The sequence below is a fragment of the Bos taurus genome, chromosome 9 (assembly GCF_002263795.3).
Source record: "Bos taurus isolate L1 Dominette 01449 registration number 42190680 breed Hereford chromosome 9, ARS-UCD2.0, whole genome shotgun sequence".
In the NCBI taxonomy this organism is placed as follows: domain Eukaryota; kingdom Metazoa; phylum Chordata; class Mammalia; order Artiodactyla; family Bovidae; genus Bos; species Bos taurus.
The window spans coordinates 36,512,573-36,528,769 of record NC_037336.1 but is presented as its reverse complement, the minus strand read 5'-3'; the positions used below and the strand labels follow the sequence as shown (position 1 = coordinate 36,528,769).

The following is a 16,197-nucleotide window of genomic DNA, read 5'->3' as shown; positions in this document are numbered from 1 at the left end:
TTAGAGCCTAAGATGTTCTCACTCCCTGGCAAACTGCTCTCTAGACTTTAAATGGTTCACAGTGAGAAGAGGGCTAAAACAGGAAAGAAGAGAGGATGAAAAGCTGGACTCTGAGAGAAGAAAGGTAGTGAAGAAGGGAAAAGGTAGAAAGAAAAGTATAAGAAAGTGAGAAACGAAAGGGAAAAACTAAGTCATCATAATAAAAGGGATCTGGATAAGGATTCTGTTTTTTCCTGCAAATTAATAAAACACCTATTCCCTATGTTTTGACCCCAGATGCTGGGGCCTGTTTGCTCCAGATGCGACAACTGCTTCAAAGAGAGGCTTAGACTCAGAGCAAGTGACTTTGCCAAGTTGAGGAAAATCAAAATGGACAGGCCACATGGCAGAGAGCATTTTTTTTAAAAAAGAGACAGATATACTCTATACATTTATTTTGACAAGTTCATATCATATATCATATCAAGTTTATATCATAACATTATTATAACCTTGACACCAGATGTATTATAAAATTGCACATAAAACAGGTGTTTAATCACAAGGGGGCCAGAGAACAATTCTAGGATATTAAATTATTTGCAGAGAAGTGGGATGAGCGTGGTTGTGGTGACGGTGTGTGTCTGATAATCTTCTGTTTGCCACCAACCGTGTCAAATTCGTCCATCTACTCACAAAGACTTGCAAATGGGGTAAGTGAATGTAGAATAATAGATTATGATAATAATAACAACTAATATTTAGGAAAGCCATTCTTTCTTAGCATCGTCTTCCCTAGTCAATGTACTTAAAATTGTGCCCCAGACATTCTCCTCTCTCTCTCCATTGATTTTTTTCAGTAGCACTTACCTTATCTGTTATTTCCTGTCTCCCTTCAGAGAAGGTAAACTCCCTGGGGCTGGGGTTGCTGTTCTGTTCACTGCTGTCTCTCCGGGGCTGGGTTCGAGGCCTGCACATAACAGGTAAGTATTAGTTGAATGTATGCGTGAACAAATCAGTGCAGTGTTTCAAGAAGTATACTTTCGCTTTAAATTCATAATCTTACTTGATTGTCATATAATTCTAAGGTAGGAAGTGAGTCTTCAGAGAGTTTGAGTTAGTTGCCCAAAGTCTCCCAGGTAGGAAGGATGAGGACAGAGCTTGAGCAAGGCACCCTGATTCCAGAATCCTTAAACAACTACGCTAAGGAATGACAGCACATGTATGCGTGTGTTTAATCCCTGCAGTTAGATTGTTAAGATTTTCTCAATTAAAAACTCACTTGTATTCAACCAAAAGATGATGACAAGACAAAATGGAACACTTAAATGATATAAATAAATGTTTGGTTTTCTCCAGTTTCTGCTAAAATGGTAATTGCTTGTGGGAGTGAAAAAAAACCCATAAATTTCAACATCAGTGAAATTCTATTTTCTTCACATTTTTTCATAATATGTTACACATGTAAAAATCCAACTTACCATTTTGCCTTAAACTAAATACGTAGGCATCATATTTTTTCAGAGTGCTATATAGCATGTCTTGCATCTTACATTATTAATTCTTGTTCACAGTGCCCTTTAGAATAAGAGAATATTTGATTTTCATTTCCCATTCAGACCAACTATTTTCTGCTCTCTGCTCTTAACTCCTTTCAAAGTCAGGAGACACTATAAATATGTCCACTTTGGATTCTGAGATGGTGATGAGCATTCCTGGGCAGCACACTGGAGACCTAGGAGTAGAGAAACGGAAACAAGTTTTTCATTTTCCTTTCTAGTCTTCCAAGCCGAATTTAAATGTATGAATTTTACCCTGAAATTAGAGAAAACATTAAGGCACCATTCAGAGCCAAGAGAACTGGATTCAAATCCTAGTTCTGCCACTGGCTTGCTCTGTGGCCTTGAACAAGTCAGAACTCATTTCCTCAGCTGCAAAGTAAAGAATTGTGCCAGGCTGCTTCTGTGAACATCGTAATTAGGCAGAGCATGTGAAGGACTCTGCAAACTTGAAAGCACTTTGCAAATGTTAATATTTCACTCAAGAAATTTTTATTACACACTGGATGGAATAAGAAAGGAAAGCTGAAGTGACATTTTAAAAAATCTATTGCCTTATACTATAATGCAGATACAGTATAATTCATATTTATGGCCATTTCAGTAAAAAGAAAAACTTATTTGTCAAAACTAATATACTTAAAACAAAATAGACCTATTATTTTCTCTATGGAAAAGTGAGATCTGAGTAGCAATAAGTAATTTTTTTCTAGATATATTTCTTATTTATTTTTGTATTATACTTTAATTGACTAGATAATGTATATGGCTCAAAAACTAGCAGTTCAAAAATATATGCAACAAAAGGTATCCTTCCCATCTTTTTCCCCAAATTGTCCAGTTTCTACACACATCCAATAGGTAATCTCTACTTAAGTGCCTCATATGTCCTTTTAGACTCTTTATGAATATGAAAGCTTTAGATTTTTTTTTTTTTGCAACAGCATGAGCTTCTTTTGGTTTAGGATGGGAAGAAAGATGATAGGAACTAACCCTTCTAGCAATGACGTAACATTCCCAGGGTGGCATGTGCCTTAGTGTATCAGACAGGAGAGGGCTGGAGTTAGAGATCACAGAAAAACAAAGTGAAAGAGGAAAATGAAAAGGATAACAGGAAGAAGGCAGGAATCTCTTTTGTTTCTATCCAGGGAAAGGGTCCCAGCCCAGGGGTGTCAGGAAGTGACTGATGGATGTGCTTACCTGCAGAGAGGCTCCCGCCTTAGCCCAAGCTGAGGCATTACATGTCTTAGGCACCCTAAACATGCGTCACGTGGCTCGCAATGAAGGCCCAAGGTCAGCAGGGTGGTGTGAGCCTACTGGACCATGTTCATTCACCTGAGGGCCAGGAGAGCAAGCGCTGCAGAAATTTTTCTTCTCGGTGGAACTCAGTAGACCATCTGTGGCCTGAGACTGGAGAAAGGTTTATAACAACCCCTAAATGAGAGGTTATATCCGCTACAGTTGCATTTTTGAGGAGCCTGCTGAGGGTGAACACCCGGAGGAGTGCAGAACTCGGGTGTTCAGGCGTCCATTTCCATCACTTTGCAATGTGCAGTTGGAAACACTTGGCCTAATGAGTATCCTCTGAGGTCAGCCTTCAGCTAATTAACTTGGTCTTTGACATTCTGAGTTGACATACTTTGTCAGAAAATTCTTGGAATTTAGGAAGATTTGTTTATAAATGGTTGGCCTGATTTTTTTTTTTTAACATTGTATTTTATACACCCACACCCACACCCACACACACACACAAACTATCTCTTACAAAACGGCAGTGAATTGGAAGGCAGATTTGTGTCTGAAGTGTGTGGTTCTTCGCATCAGTCCTCAGCTATTCCAAAATAATTCAAGAAATCTAGTTTGAATTTCAAAGATGTTTCTAAACCTATGTTTTTGCTTCATTTAGTTAACCTAAAAATTCTCTTAACTTTCCTTGATTTTTTCCTGTGTAATTGTTTTCATGTACTTCTATTTCTTAAATCTGCAAAGTAATACTCAGAAAGCTCTATGTAGTTGATCAGTCCCACAAGAGCCACTCAACAGTAAATGCATTAGAGTCATGGCTTTTTGTTTTCTCTTCTTTTCTTTCTTCATTAATTTTATGCTGAGCTTCACTGTGTGTCCTCACCAAAAAAACTGGATGAAGGGACAGATGCCACTGACGTTCAACTTGTTTGTATGTATCAAAGCTATTTTAGGATTTAAATAATTAGTTCTATGAGTCAGACATATGCAGAAGAAGAAAGAAAAATGCTAAAAGGTGTGCTACATAGTGAGAATTTAAAAGTTTATGATGTTTCAGCAAAACATAAAACTTGAACAGAATCTCAAATGTGATTCTTCCTTGTCTCTGAATTGTTGATCAAATACTCTATTCATGTGCAAAGTGATGTCAACATAACAAAAGTCATTGCAGCATGAATTTTCTAGCAAAATATCAGAAAAACTTAAACACCTCTAGGAGACTGTTTAACAAACTATGGTACATCAGTAAAACAAAATAGATTAGATGGTTGAAAAAAAACATAATCATGTCCAAAATACATTGTTGAGAGAAAATTCCAGGTATCTACTATGCTCCAGATATTCTGCAGGATCTTGAAGAAGTGGAAGAAAGGTTTTTGTGATCTAGAGGATGTCATGGTTTACTGGAGAGATGCAAAATCAGGGTGAGTGAGATATGAGGGTGATGCAATGGAATTAGTAACTTCTGGGAAAAGGGAAAAGGCTGGGTCACTGTCTTAGTCAGTTCAAGCTGCCATAACAAAAATACCATAGACTGTATGACTTAAACAAATTGATATTTTCTTGGTTCTGCAGGCTGAGAAGTCAAAGCACCAGTGGATTGGGTTCTGGTGAGAGCCTTCTTAATGGTTTCCTCACTTGGTGGAGGGGAAGAAGAAAGCTTGCTGGCGTCTCTTCTTATAGAAGTGCTAATCTCATTCGTGAGGGCTCTACTCTCATGACCTAATCACCTGTCAAAGATTCCACCTCCTCAGGAGTTAGGATTTCAACATAGGAATTTTGGAGGGACACAAACACTCTGTCCACAAGGTTTCATGAAGCAGAGGATCCTTGAGTTGGATCTGGAGGAGTGAGAGGCACACCAGGTTGGCAAGGTGAGGAAGGACTTGGTCACAGAGGTGCTGAATGGCAGGTCTGGTGGATCTGTGGGCTGCAGGCGCACACATGGTCCGAGAGCGTGCTGGTCAGTGGAGCTCTCTGTTGCCTCAGCGGTTCAAAGCTGCAGAGCAAAGCCGCAGGTGCCTATAACCCCTGTCCTAGACCAGCTGTGAAGGATGGGATAGCTCATTCATCAAGGTTTTTTGCATTAATTTCTGTTTTATAGAATTCCACTAAGATATTACTTTTATTCTGATTACTGCACTTTAGGGGTGCCTCATTAAATTTCGTGCAGAGGGGAGTGCCTCCTTCTCCTCACCCATCTAGCTCCAGGGTATGTTTTACCTTAAGCTCTATACTAATGATTATATAACAACAGGACCCGCTTCTCCTTAACAGGAAGGAACCTTCTGACCAATCTTGTTATCTTAAGACTCAAGCTGTGGGAGTGGGTCTGGTAAGACCTTTCTATTGTTAGTAACCAGTTGAAAAAGTATATAAAGCCCCACCCAAACTAGTGAGTGGGGCACTCTCTGCCCCCTTCTGGTGTCTATGTCAGAGGCTTTCTCTATTCCTTTTTTCACTGGAGAAGGCAATGGCACCCCACTCCAATACTCTTGCCTGGCAAATCCCATGGACGTAGGAGCCTGGTAGGCTGCAATCCATGGGGTCACTAAGAGTCAGACACAACTGAGCGACTTCACTTTCACTTTTCACTTTCATGCATTGGAGAAGGAAATGGCAGCCCACTCCAGTGTTCTTGCCTGGAGAATCCCAGGGACGGGGGATCCTGGTGGGCTGCTGTCTATGGGGTCCTACAGAGTCGCCAACGACTGAAGCGACTTAGCAGCAGCAGCAGCAGCAGCAGCAAGACTCTGCTACACAAAAGCTCTGAGCGATCAAGCCTTGTCTCTGGCCCTGGATTGAAATTCTCTCCTCGGAGGCCATGAATACATCCTTGACTGTAAATTATCAGCCCCGCCTCTGAGACAATAACCGGGAGGGGAGGCCCCTACTCCTCACTGGATGGGAACTTCCTCCTTCTAATCCCTTCTCCCTTCAGGCTACACTCAGTAACTGACGGAGGGGGTGCTAAGGAGAGAAAAGCCAGCTAGGCTTGCCCACCTCATTCCCTGGAGGCTTCTAAGTTTACAGCAGGACTTAGCCAAAGGAGGGGTAAAACCCTAAGTGTGAACTGTCACTGTTGTTCAGTCACTAAGCCGTGTCTCACTCTTTGTGATCCCAGGGACTATACCATGCCAGGCTTTCCTGTCCTTCACTATCTCCTGGAGTTTGCTCAAACTCATGTCCGTTGAATCAGTGATGCCATCCAACCATCTCATCTTCTGTCGTCCCCTTCCCCTCCTACCTACAGTCTTTCCCAGCGTCAGAGTCTTTTCCAATGAGTTGACTCTTTGCATCCGGTGGCCAAAGTATTGGAGCTTCAGCTTCAGCATCAGTCCTTCCAATGAATAAATAAAAAGAAAAAGCCAGGATTTTTTTTTTTTTTCTTTTCCTCTTTCTTTCTCTTCCCATGTCCATGAGAAACCTGGATATTTTACTTATTGAAAGGAGGCTCTGCTTGTGTCTCTATGTGAGCTTCCAGAAAGACCTCAAGCTCAGCTGTGGGGAGTAGGCTGCCTGGACAGCCTCTCACTGCTGAGCTGACAGGCTCCATCTCAGCCTTCTAGACTCTTCTCAGTGGTCCCATCAGGGACTAAGGCGGTGGCCAGGGACTTGATCATTTTCCACTCACCCCGACCACTTTAACAAGCAGTCTTTGCTGCTGCCGAGCTCCCAGTGGGGGTGGAAAGACCTTTCAGACCTCTTTCCTGGTCTGACCACTTTGCTTCCATCTCTTTCCCCTGCTCTCTCTGCTCCTGACCCATGGCCCCCTTGGTGTCCTCTAGCACCTCAGGGATGCTGTTATCTCAGTGCCTGGGACTCACTGTTCTCTGCGTGGCATTCTGTCCCCGAATGTCTGCGTGTTGACAGAATCATAAGTGTCCTTAGCCAGGCCCCTTTTCCAAGCTCTCTTTATAAAATGACAACTGTTCCTCCATCTACCCGCCCACTCCTGTACTTCCTGCTCAGCCCTGTTTACTTTGTTCCTCAACACATACATCTCTATTATGTTGATCATTTTTTCCATTAGAATATAAGCTTCATGAAGGCAAGAACTTGCTCATTTTGCTTCTGGGTTTTCCGGTTCCCGGAGTGGGGCCTGGGGCAGTATAAGTATCCAGTAAACACTAGAAGTACTGCAAAGTACCCAAAGTTCAGATGTTCAGGAACACTAAAATTGATTATTATAAGTTAAACTTTCCATCAGGTATTTGTTATTATGTAAACACTCTCATAAGCCCCAGTTCTTCATAAACTCTGTGTTTATGGAATCACTCAACATAAATACTTGTATTAAACACATGGCTTGTGTGCACACCAGGCGAGCCCACTTACAGCACCCGCCACGTGACTGCTCAGCCGTGGTTCTCCAGTCGGTAAGTAGTATTGTTTGCCTTGTATCTACAATCTCAGTTCAGAGTGTTTTCATTTCTCCATGGACACCAAATGTTCAAGTTGGCTCTAAAAACACTTTTGTTTATTTTCCTTCCAAATTAGTTAAACAACTGAGATGTTACAAGTTTTTCTTTCCTTCTCTTAGTTATCTAATTTTTTTCAAGAACATGACCCTCAAGGATAGTACACATAAAATATTGTTATAAAGACCATTGAATTGACTCATTAAATCACATTGGCATTTCATTCAGAGGGTTGAAAACACTGTTGAAGGACTGTTGTGGCAGAATTCTTATTCTGTGGGTTGAATTCATCTGTCATTCACATTCTGATTCTAAGCACACCAGAAAGTCATATAATAGTTTATATATTTTATATTAAATATATTATATATTACATGCCGTATATACATATATATTTAGATATATTATTCTATATATCATATGATAGTTTAAAAAGTGTTTTATTATGGAAAGTGTCAAATATATATAAAGTGGACAAAATTGTATAAGGAATGCCACAGAGGATGATGATGGTTGGATGGCATCATTGACTCAATGGGCATGAGTTTGAGCAAACTCGGAAGATAGTGAAGGACAGGGAAGCCTGGCATGCTGCAGTCCATGGGGTCTCAAAGATTCGGACACAACTGAGCAACTGAACAGCAACAACAATGTACTTGTCACCTAGCTTTCATAATTATCAACTCCAATTCCTATTTCAACATAATTGTCAACTCCATAATCCTATTTCATCCATACATTCATGTACTTTCTCTTCTCCAGATTATTTTGAAGAAAATTCTAAGCGTCACATTATTTGATATGTAAATACTTTAAAAGACAAGGCCTCTTATAAGATAATTTAAAACCTTTAAACAAATTTAATTCCTGAAGACCAAAGGGAAATTATTGATGATCAAATTTTAACATTGGGAAAATCACAGTTTTTCTGGATTTTTTTTTTGTTCATTATCTATATTAAGTTTCAAAAAAATTGGACAAGCATCATTTTGGACAAACCATGTAATGTCTGACTGGAAGTGTCTAAACAGGGGTAATAATCATGACTTCCTTCTATGAAAATAAAAACATAGAAGCATCAGAGAAATATTTAAGCATCAGATTAGAATTTCTTTAATCTTCTGATTTTATCTTAGGATGAAAATATATCTTACATTCCCTATATGTATTCCTACTTCATTATGCACAGGCTTGAGAAAAGATTCGGTAAACAAAACAGCCACAACAAGCCTTCCTTGGCTTACTGCTGTTTACCTAGCTCTGACATATGCCATACATCTGGCATGTAGTAGAGGCTCAGTAGATAACTATTGAAAGAATAAATTACTTTAGCAATGTAAGTTAAGGATTGCACAGCATAGTTGAAACTCTTTAATAAAAAGTCCAAACCACTGGAGGGTGGCAGTATTGCTAGGTCTAAGTGGGTGTCTACTCCAGCAAATGCCAGCCTAGACGCCTTCCTCTCTTTTTTCCTCCTTTCTCTTTATTCTCTCCTCTTTTTTCTTCCAGCAATTTCATATGATCTAGCTCCTCATTTACATTGTCTTACTCTTTGAAATCTTTAATGTATTGCCTGACTTGGTATTTCACATTCATTTTCTTTTTTAAAAAAATTTTATTTCTTTATTTTTGGCTGTGCCAGGTTTTTGTTGCTGATGAGAACTTTCCCTGGTTGTGGAGAGTGGGGGCTACCCTCTAGTTGCAGTGTGCAGGCTTCTCGTTGCAGTGGCTTCTCTTGTTGCAGAGCACAGGCTCAACAGTTGTAGTGCATGGGCTTATTAGCTGCTCTGTGGCACATGGGATCCTTCTGGACCAGGGATAGAACCCATGCCTCCTGCATTGGCAGGCAGACTTCTCACCACTGAGCCACCAGAGAAGACCTTACATTCATTTTCTTATTTAAAAACAGTTGACAATAAAAAAGTTGAAAATAGAAATTGTCACCAGTTTCTTCCTATCAAAAGTGGAGGCAACAGTTTGGTATAATTTTCTCTCAGAATAATGAATTGGAAATCCATGAACTTGAGCTGGCTAGTTACTTTCCCTTCCTAACTGCTTATCCTGTGGACCTGGGCTTGTTTAGTTAGCCCCCACAGCTGAGTAAACCAATTCTCTTTCTGTATACACACATATCCTAAGAATATTCTATATACCTTCTCCTTTTTTCTTTTTTAATTTTTATTTCTTTGGCCGCCTCAGGTCTTAGTTACTGCACTTGGGATATTTGCTGTGTCATGTGATTCCTTTCTTTGTGTCGCACAGACTCTCTAGTTGTGGCTCACTCGGCTTCAGTAGCTGCTCCGTGGCATGTGGCAGTTTAGTTTCCAACCAGGGATCAAACCCACATCCCCTGCATTGCAAGGCAGATTCTTAACCACTGAACCACCATGCAAGTCTCCTCTTCTCCTTTTCAACCTCTAACTATCCAATGACCTTCTGTAGTATAGCTCTAATATACCCTGTTCATACTGTTAAGTCTAAAAATAATGGAAATTTAGCCCAAGTGATTTAGTTGTCCCAATATCAGCATCTTCATAACTAATATTTTCTAGCAAATGGGATTTCTATTCGTTCTTTAAATAATTCCCTTGCAGGCAGCAGTCTCACTTGTAAGATCCCCTCTTCTTTAATCTCCAGTCCTAACTGCTGCCAGTTGGGTTTTTCTAACATGCACTTGACCATGTCACCCTCTGGCTTAAAAAACCATCAGTGATTTTCCAGAACCCATTAAGCACAAGCAAGACCTCCTGACATGGTACATACATTCACTCTGTTTTTGTTTTAATCTCCCCATGTCACTGTTCATCTACTTTGCTTCTTGTGCCCTCATATCCCAGCTCTTGCACTTCTTAAAGTGTGCCTTCCCAGAGCCAAGGAAGTGATTCTTTGGAAGAAATTACCAGCTGCTAAAAGACACATTTGTGAGCCAAACTGCTGTCACTAAGGTAAAGATCAAAATAAACATCTTTCTGAGAAGTCTTTTACATTATCTACGTAATCTTAATGAATCAAATAACTACGATGGTGTGCTCAGTCACCCAGAGCTAGATATTCTGGAGTGTGAAGTCAAGTGGGCCTTAAGAAGCACTGCTGTTAATAAAACTAGTGGATGTGATGGAATTCCAGTAGAACTATTCAAAACCCTAAAGGATGATGCCCACCAAGCTCCCCCATCCCTGGGATTCTCCAGGCAAGAACACTGGAGTGGGTTGCCATTTCCTTCTCCAATGCATGAAAGTGAAAAGTGAAAGTGAATTTGCTCAGTCATGTCCGACCCTCAGGGACCCCATGGACTGCAGCCTTCCCGGCTCCTCCATCCATGGGATTTTCCAGGCAAGAGTACTGGAGTGGGGTGCCATTGCCTTCTCCAAAAGGATGATGATATCAAAGTGTTGCACTCAATATGTCCACAAATCTGTAAGACCCAGCAGTGGCCACAGGACTAGTAAAGGTCAATCCTCATCCCAATCCCCAAGAAAGGTAGTACCAAAGAATGTGCTAATCATCAGACAATTGCACTCATCTCCCATGCTAGTAAGGTCACACTTATAATCTTGAATGCTAGGCTTCAGCATTATGTGAAGCAAGAACTTGTAGACATCAACTGGTTTTAGAAAAGGCAAAGGAACCATAGATCAAATTGCCAGCATTTGCTGGATCATAAAGAAAGCAAGGGAATTCCAAAAAAACACCTACCTCTGTTTCATTGACTAAGCTAAGGCCTTTGACTGTGTGGATCATGACAAACTTTGGAAAGCTCTTAAGGAGATGGGAATACCAGACCATCTTACCTGTCTCCTGAGAAACCTATATGTGGGTTAAGAAGCAACAGTTAAAACCCTGCATGGAACAATGATTGGTTCAGGACTGAGAAAGGAGTACAACAGGGCTGTCTGCTGTCACCCTGTTTGTTTAACCTAGACGCTGAGCACATTATGAGAAATGCCCAGCTGGACAAGTTACAAGCTGGAATCAAGACAGGAGGGAGAAACACCAATGATCTCACATATGCAGATGATACCACGCTAATGGCAGAAAGTGAAGAGGAACTAAAGAGCCTCTTGATGAGGGTGAAGGAGGAGAGTGAAAGAGCCAGCTTAAAACTAAATATTAAAAAAAACTAAGATCATGACATCTGGCCCCATTACTGCATGGCAAATGGGCAAAGGAGGAAGGAGAAAAGGTAGAAGCAGTGACAGATTTCCTCTTCTTGGGCTCCAAAATCACTGTGGATGGTGACTGCAGCCACAAAATCAGAAGATGATTGCTTCTTGGCAGGAAAGTGATGACAAACCTAGACAGTGTGTTGAAAAGCAGAGACATTACTCTGCTGACAAAGGTGTGTATAGTCAAGGCTATGGTGTTCCCCATGGTCACATACAGTTGTGAGAGCTGGACCATAAAGAAGGCAGAACACCAAAGAATTGATGCCTTCAAGCTGTGGTGCTGGAGAAGACTCCTGAAAGTCCCTTGAATAGCAAGGAAGTCAAACCAGTCAATCTTAAGAACTGATGCTGAAACTGAAACTCCAGTATTTTGGTCACCTGATACGAACAGCTGACTCATTGGAAAAATCCCTGATGCTGGGAAAGACTGAGAGCAGAAGGAGAAGAAGGCTGAGAAAGAGATGGCTGGATGGCATCACCAATGCAATGAACATGAACTTGGGCAAAGTTAGGGAGATGGGTAGGGTTAGGGAGGCCTGGCGTGCTGCAGTCAATGGGGTCTCAAAGATTCAGACATGACTGGGTAACTGAACAGCAATAATAACAACATAAAATTTAAACATGGCCATTTAGACATCAACAAAATGTTTTATGTACCACAACTTTCTGCTAACTTTACCTCTCAAGAAGTTGTTACGTGCCATACTCTACACCTACTGATCATTCTTTTTACTGCAGCAGTTCCTCTTTCTTTCCACTTCCTCCATTGTCATTGGTGGCATTACTTTACCTTGGGTTTCCCTTCAACCACAGTGTTTCTTAGCCTCATCTCTAATCCTGGAGTCACTCTCACAGTAATTCTTTCCTTCACGTACAATACTTTGATCTGTTCTCTTGCTACACACCTGACTCAAGTCATGGCTCTTTAGGCCCCACTGTAGATTATTCAACCTTTTCTACAGTTCATTCCTCTAGATTCTCCCATAGGGATTAAGAATAATCTTTCTCATGCCTCTTTTTCATGACATTATCCCTCACTCAGAATTTTTTAATTTTTTATTTTGTATTGGGGTATAGCCAATTAACAAAAAATGTTGTGATAGTTTTAGATGGACAGTGAAGGGACTAAAACATACATATACATGCACCTATTCTCCTCCAAACTCCCCTCCCATCCAGGCTGCCACATAACATCGAGCTGAGTTCCATGTGCTACACAGTAGGTCCTCGGTTATCTGTTTTAACTATAGCACCTCACTGAGAAATTTACCAACAGCTAACATTCAATCATTTCATGAATCTAAGTTGCTAACCTACTTCTTTAAATTAGAGATCATAACCATTAGTTTAAGGTTCATGCCAAACACCACTTCATTGCAACCCTTTGCTTAACTCGACAGAGGTCTCAGTTCTAGCCAATCGGTTCCACTCATCCCACCCCATCACATGACGCCCACTCCTGCAATACCAAGCTCTTTGCCCCCTTCCAAACTCCCCCTGGCTTCTCTTCTCCACCTGTCTGTCCTTTTCCTTCATCAAACATTTCTCATACACCATCTTTCTTATAAAGTTTTCCCAAGATACAGCCATTTCAGCAATCTCCTCACCACCTTGTGTCAATATGAACCATTTGTAGACATGAGAAATTGGCTCTGCTCAGTTTCAGAAAATCATGTATAACCACTGTGAGTTTAGTGGGGAAATAAGACAGAATTTCAATTCCCAAACACCTTTGACAGAATCAAACATGCAGACCAGAATGGCATTCCAGAAGCCTGTTCTTGAGACTCAGGTTCCAGTATAATAATAATGCACAGCACTAAACATAGGTCAAATTGTGTATATTAGATAATAAAAATGTTTATTTTTCTGTACTTTCTCTCTCCCTGTAGAGGATAAGGAATCTATACACTTTCCTTAAGTCCGTGTTCAGCTCCCTTCTGCTTTTGTCTAGGATGAGGTCTGCTGTTGAAGAGTTTATTTTCATTAGGGAGTTGAGTAGGTATATATACCTGGAGAGAGGAAAAGAGGGATTGATGGTGGGGTTCAGATTTACCAATAAATGAGACCAGGTAGCAAAAAGGAAATTCTACCATAATGCTTCCCCCAGCTCCCAAATCTCCAGGATTAAAACCCCGTGATTCACTGCTTTCTCCCAAGCATGCAACATCAAGAATACCACAAGGGTTAGGATGAAGCTGACCAGAATGCTGGCTCCCAAAAAGATTTTCACTTTTTGCATTTCAGGCCTTTGTTGTTAACTAAAGTTGGCAAGAAGTTTTGGAGTCATGGTTACCCCTCTGCACAGCTGTTCCTTATTTTTTTTATTACCAGCATAGATTCAATCACAAGAGAAAAAGGAAGTTTATTATTTCAAATAGTTTCTTTAAATCTGAAAAACCAGGAAATAAGCCTGCAGTCATAAAAACATATAAATTCAATCATAGCACCTCAGTCAGGAAAAACATCAGGCCTCATGAGCCAAGCAACCTTAGGCCCAGTCCCTGCTCAAACACCCCTACCAAACACTCCATCCTAACTACGATTTAAAACCAAACCAAGCTCAGTCACTTATTTGTCTCTGAGCACAAGAGTGGCATTGGGATGTAGAGGGTTTCAACTGAGAGCAAAAATCCCTTCTCACATCTGAACCCCAGCAAGATGGCTGCAGAAAATCTCAGTTTTCAGACAAATATTCTACTTGAAATAAAAAAGCAGGAAAATATTTTTGTTTCTAATAAAATTGCTTGATTTTAATAATAAAGCTCTATACTTAGATTTTTCTCCAATAATATGAGAATGTCAGGGTAACTGACTTCCATTTCCCTGATATTAATGTTCCTAATTCTAATTTCCAGGTCAAAGCATCAAGAGTGAGAGCACATGGAGAGGAATGTCTCATGGTTGCCTGTTCTCCATTAGTCCTCACTGGAACACCATCATGTATCCAGGTGGAAACACATCATCCATATGTATGATAGAAACAGTGAAGAGTCAAAACAGATCTCAAAATCTTCCACCGTACAAGCTCTAAGTATGTCACATGAAGTGACCTTTTCGTACGACATTAGAACACAACACTGTTGGCTGAGCCCAGGTGAAGAGTCAGTCTCCTGTTGGAAGCTCAGTCCAAATAATCTGCTACTGAGACAACCAGAAGGCAGTTATCAGCCCTTATTACTAATGGTGGTTGAATTTGGGTAACTTAAACGGACATTTTATGAGATTCCAATGCAGTCAAATATAGGCATTTTTATTGTTGCAGCTGTTATACTTAAATAATCACAACAGTGAACTCTTCATTTCTCAGCTTCTTGTAAGCCAATCACAGGGCAATAGTTACAACTTCTTTAGACTATCTGCTTTAAGCACACAATCAAACATAGCAAAGTTGCAGGAGAGAAAGAGGAAAGTTTTATTATTATGTTGGGGAGGGAAAAGCAGTCCCATTTGATACATTAAAACTGCATCTTTCTTATGCAGCTGTCTTAGATATGAATATATATGCAGATATATTTAACTGTATTAAATTTCAGTTGTAACTTCTACCATTTTGAAAAAGCACTGCCTGGACCAACATCTATGCAACAGAGGCCTGGACCACAAACAGTTCACTGGATTCCCCATGAATCATTCCAGGGCATTCCATTTGAGACACATTCCTGGGACTTCCCTGGTGGTTCAGGCGTTAGGGCTCCACACTTGCACTGCAGAGACGGCAGGTTTGATCCCTGGTCGGGGAATGAAGATCCCTCGAGCTGCATGCTGCTGTAGAATAAAATAATATACACATTTCTACCGGTGTGAGAACCCAGCTGTGTCTAGTGACGCCTCACTGACATCTAGGGTGAATCTTCACCAGGTGATTGTTTCCAGAGAAAAAGTTTAAGTGGAAAAAAAAAAAAATGTAAAGGAAAACGTTAAGACCAGCAGGCCCAGGTCAGGGCCCTCTCTGTGGCATGTGCGAGGAGCCTGCAAAGAAATGTCTTGTTGCATCTTAGACCCAGAAGCAGCCTGTACATTTCCCTGGGATACAAAATCATCTGATTAATGTGGCCAGCTGCCCATTCCCTTTGCTTTCCCATTCTGGGTCCATTGTTGCACCAAGGTGTCCCCACCTTTCCCTCTATGTGACTTGTGAGCTCACAAGGCTGGTGTGACTTGTCATAACCCAGAGTAGAAAGTGTCAGAAAAGATAGCAGTTATCAGGTGAAAGCAGCCGGATCCACTTAAAAGTCCTTAGGAGAGATTTTTTTTTTATCTGAGCATTTGCTCTCCCCACCCCCACTTTTAAGTTAATCAATTCTGCCTATTTGGAGTTCTGGAAAATATGAACAGAATGAGTTAAGTCAAAAGAAAGGTACCACCTTTTGTAAAAGAGTGGGAAGTACCACCCAAGAGTGAAGGAATCTCTATTTGTTGAAAGACGGTGAGCTACTGACCTTTCTGGATTCTTGACCTATGCCTTCTTTTCTTTGTAATACCTAAACTCATTCATTTTTTGGTACAGAATACTGTGTGATAGGCCATGCTGATACTCTTTCACACCCCAAAGCTCCTCAAGCTGTCTCTAGAAACACATGCTGAGCAAAACAGTCCATGAGAAAGTTATTATATATTGTTCACCCCAAAGTAACATCACGCAGGGAGTTGACGATCAAAGGCCATAAAGGAAAAGCGCATCACTGAAGAAGTCACTGAAGAAGTGACTCCAAAACGTCAGTACGATCTATTGAGGGAAAGGCATTTTCATGAAAAGGTAACTCGTTGAATGCATCTAGGAATTTGCAAACATACTCGGAGTGGATCACAAAAGTTCTCCTAGGA

The 16,197-nt window shown here is 40.7% G+C and overlaps 1 long non-coding RNA gene across 2 annotated transcripts in view; it reads right to left on the bottom strand.

Moving 5' to 3' along the window:
• Positions 1-16,197, bottom strand: part of LOC101905407 (uncharacterized) — a 44,977-nt gene that overhangs the window by 13,829 nt on the left and 14,951 nt on the right. Inside the window, exons 1-3 of one of the 2 annotated variants that reach the window (XR_009496010.1) lie at positions 2,739-8,034; positions 1,461-1,714; positions 850-949 (exon numbers count right to left, since the gene is read on the bottom strand). This is a non-coding gene — a long non-coding RNA (uncharacterized lncRNA). Of the gene's footprint in view, positions 1-849; positions 950-1,460; positions 1,715-2,738; positions 8,035-16,197 lie in introns of those variants that run through there. The other variant, XR_009496009.1, reaches the window with a different exon arrangement.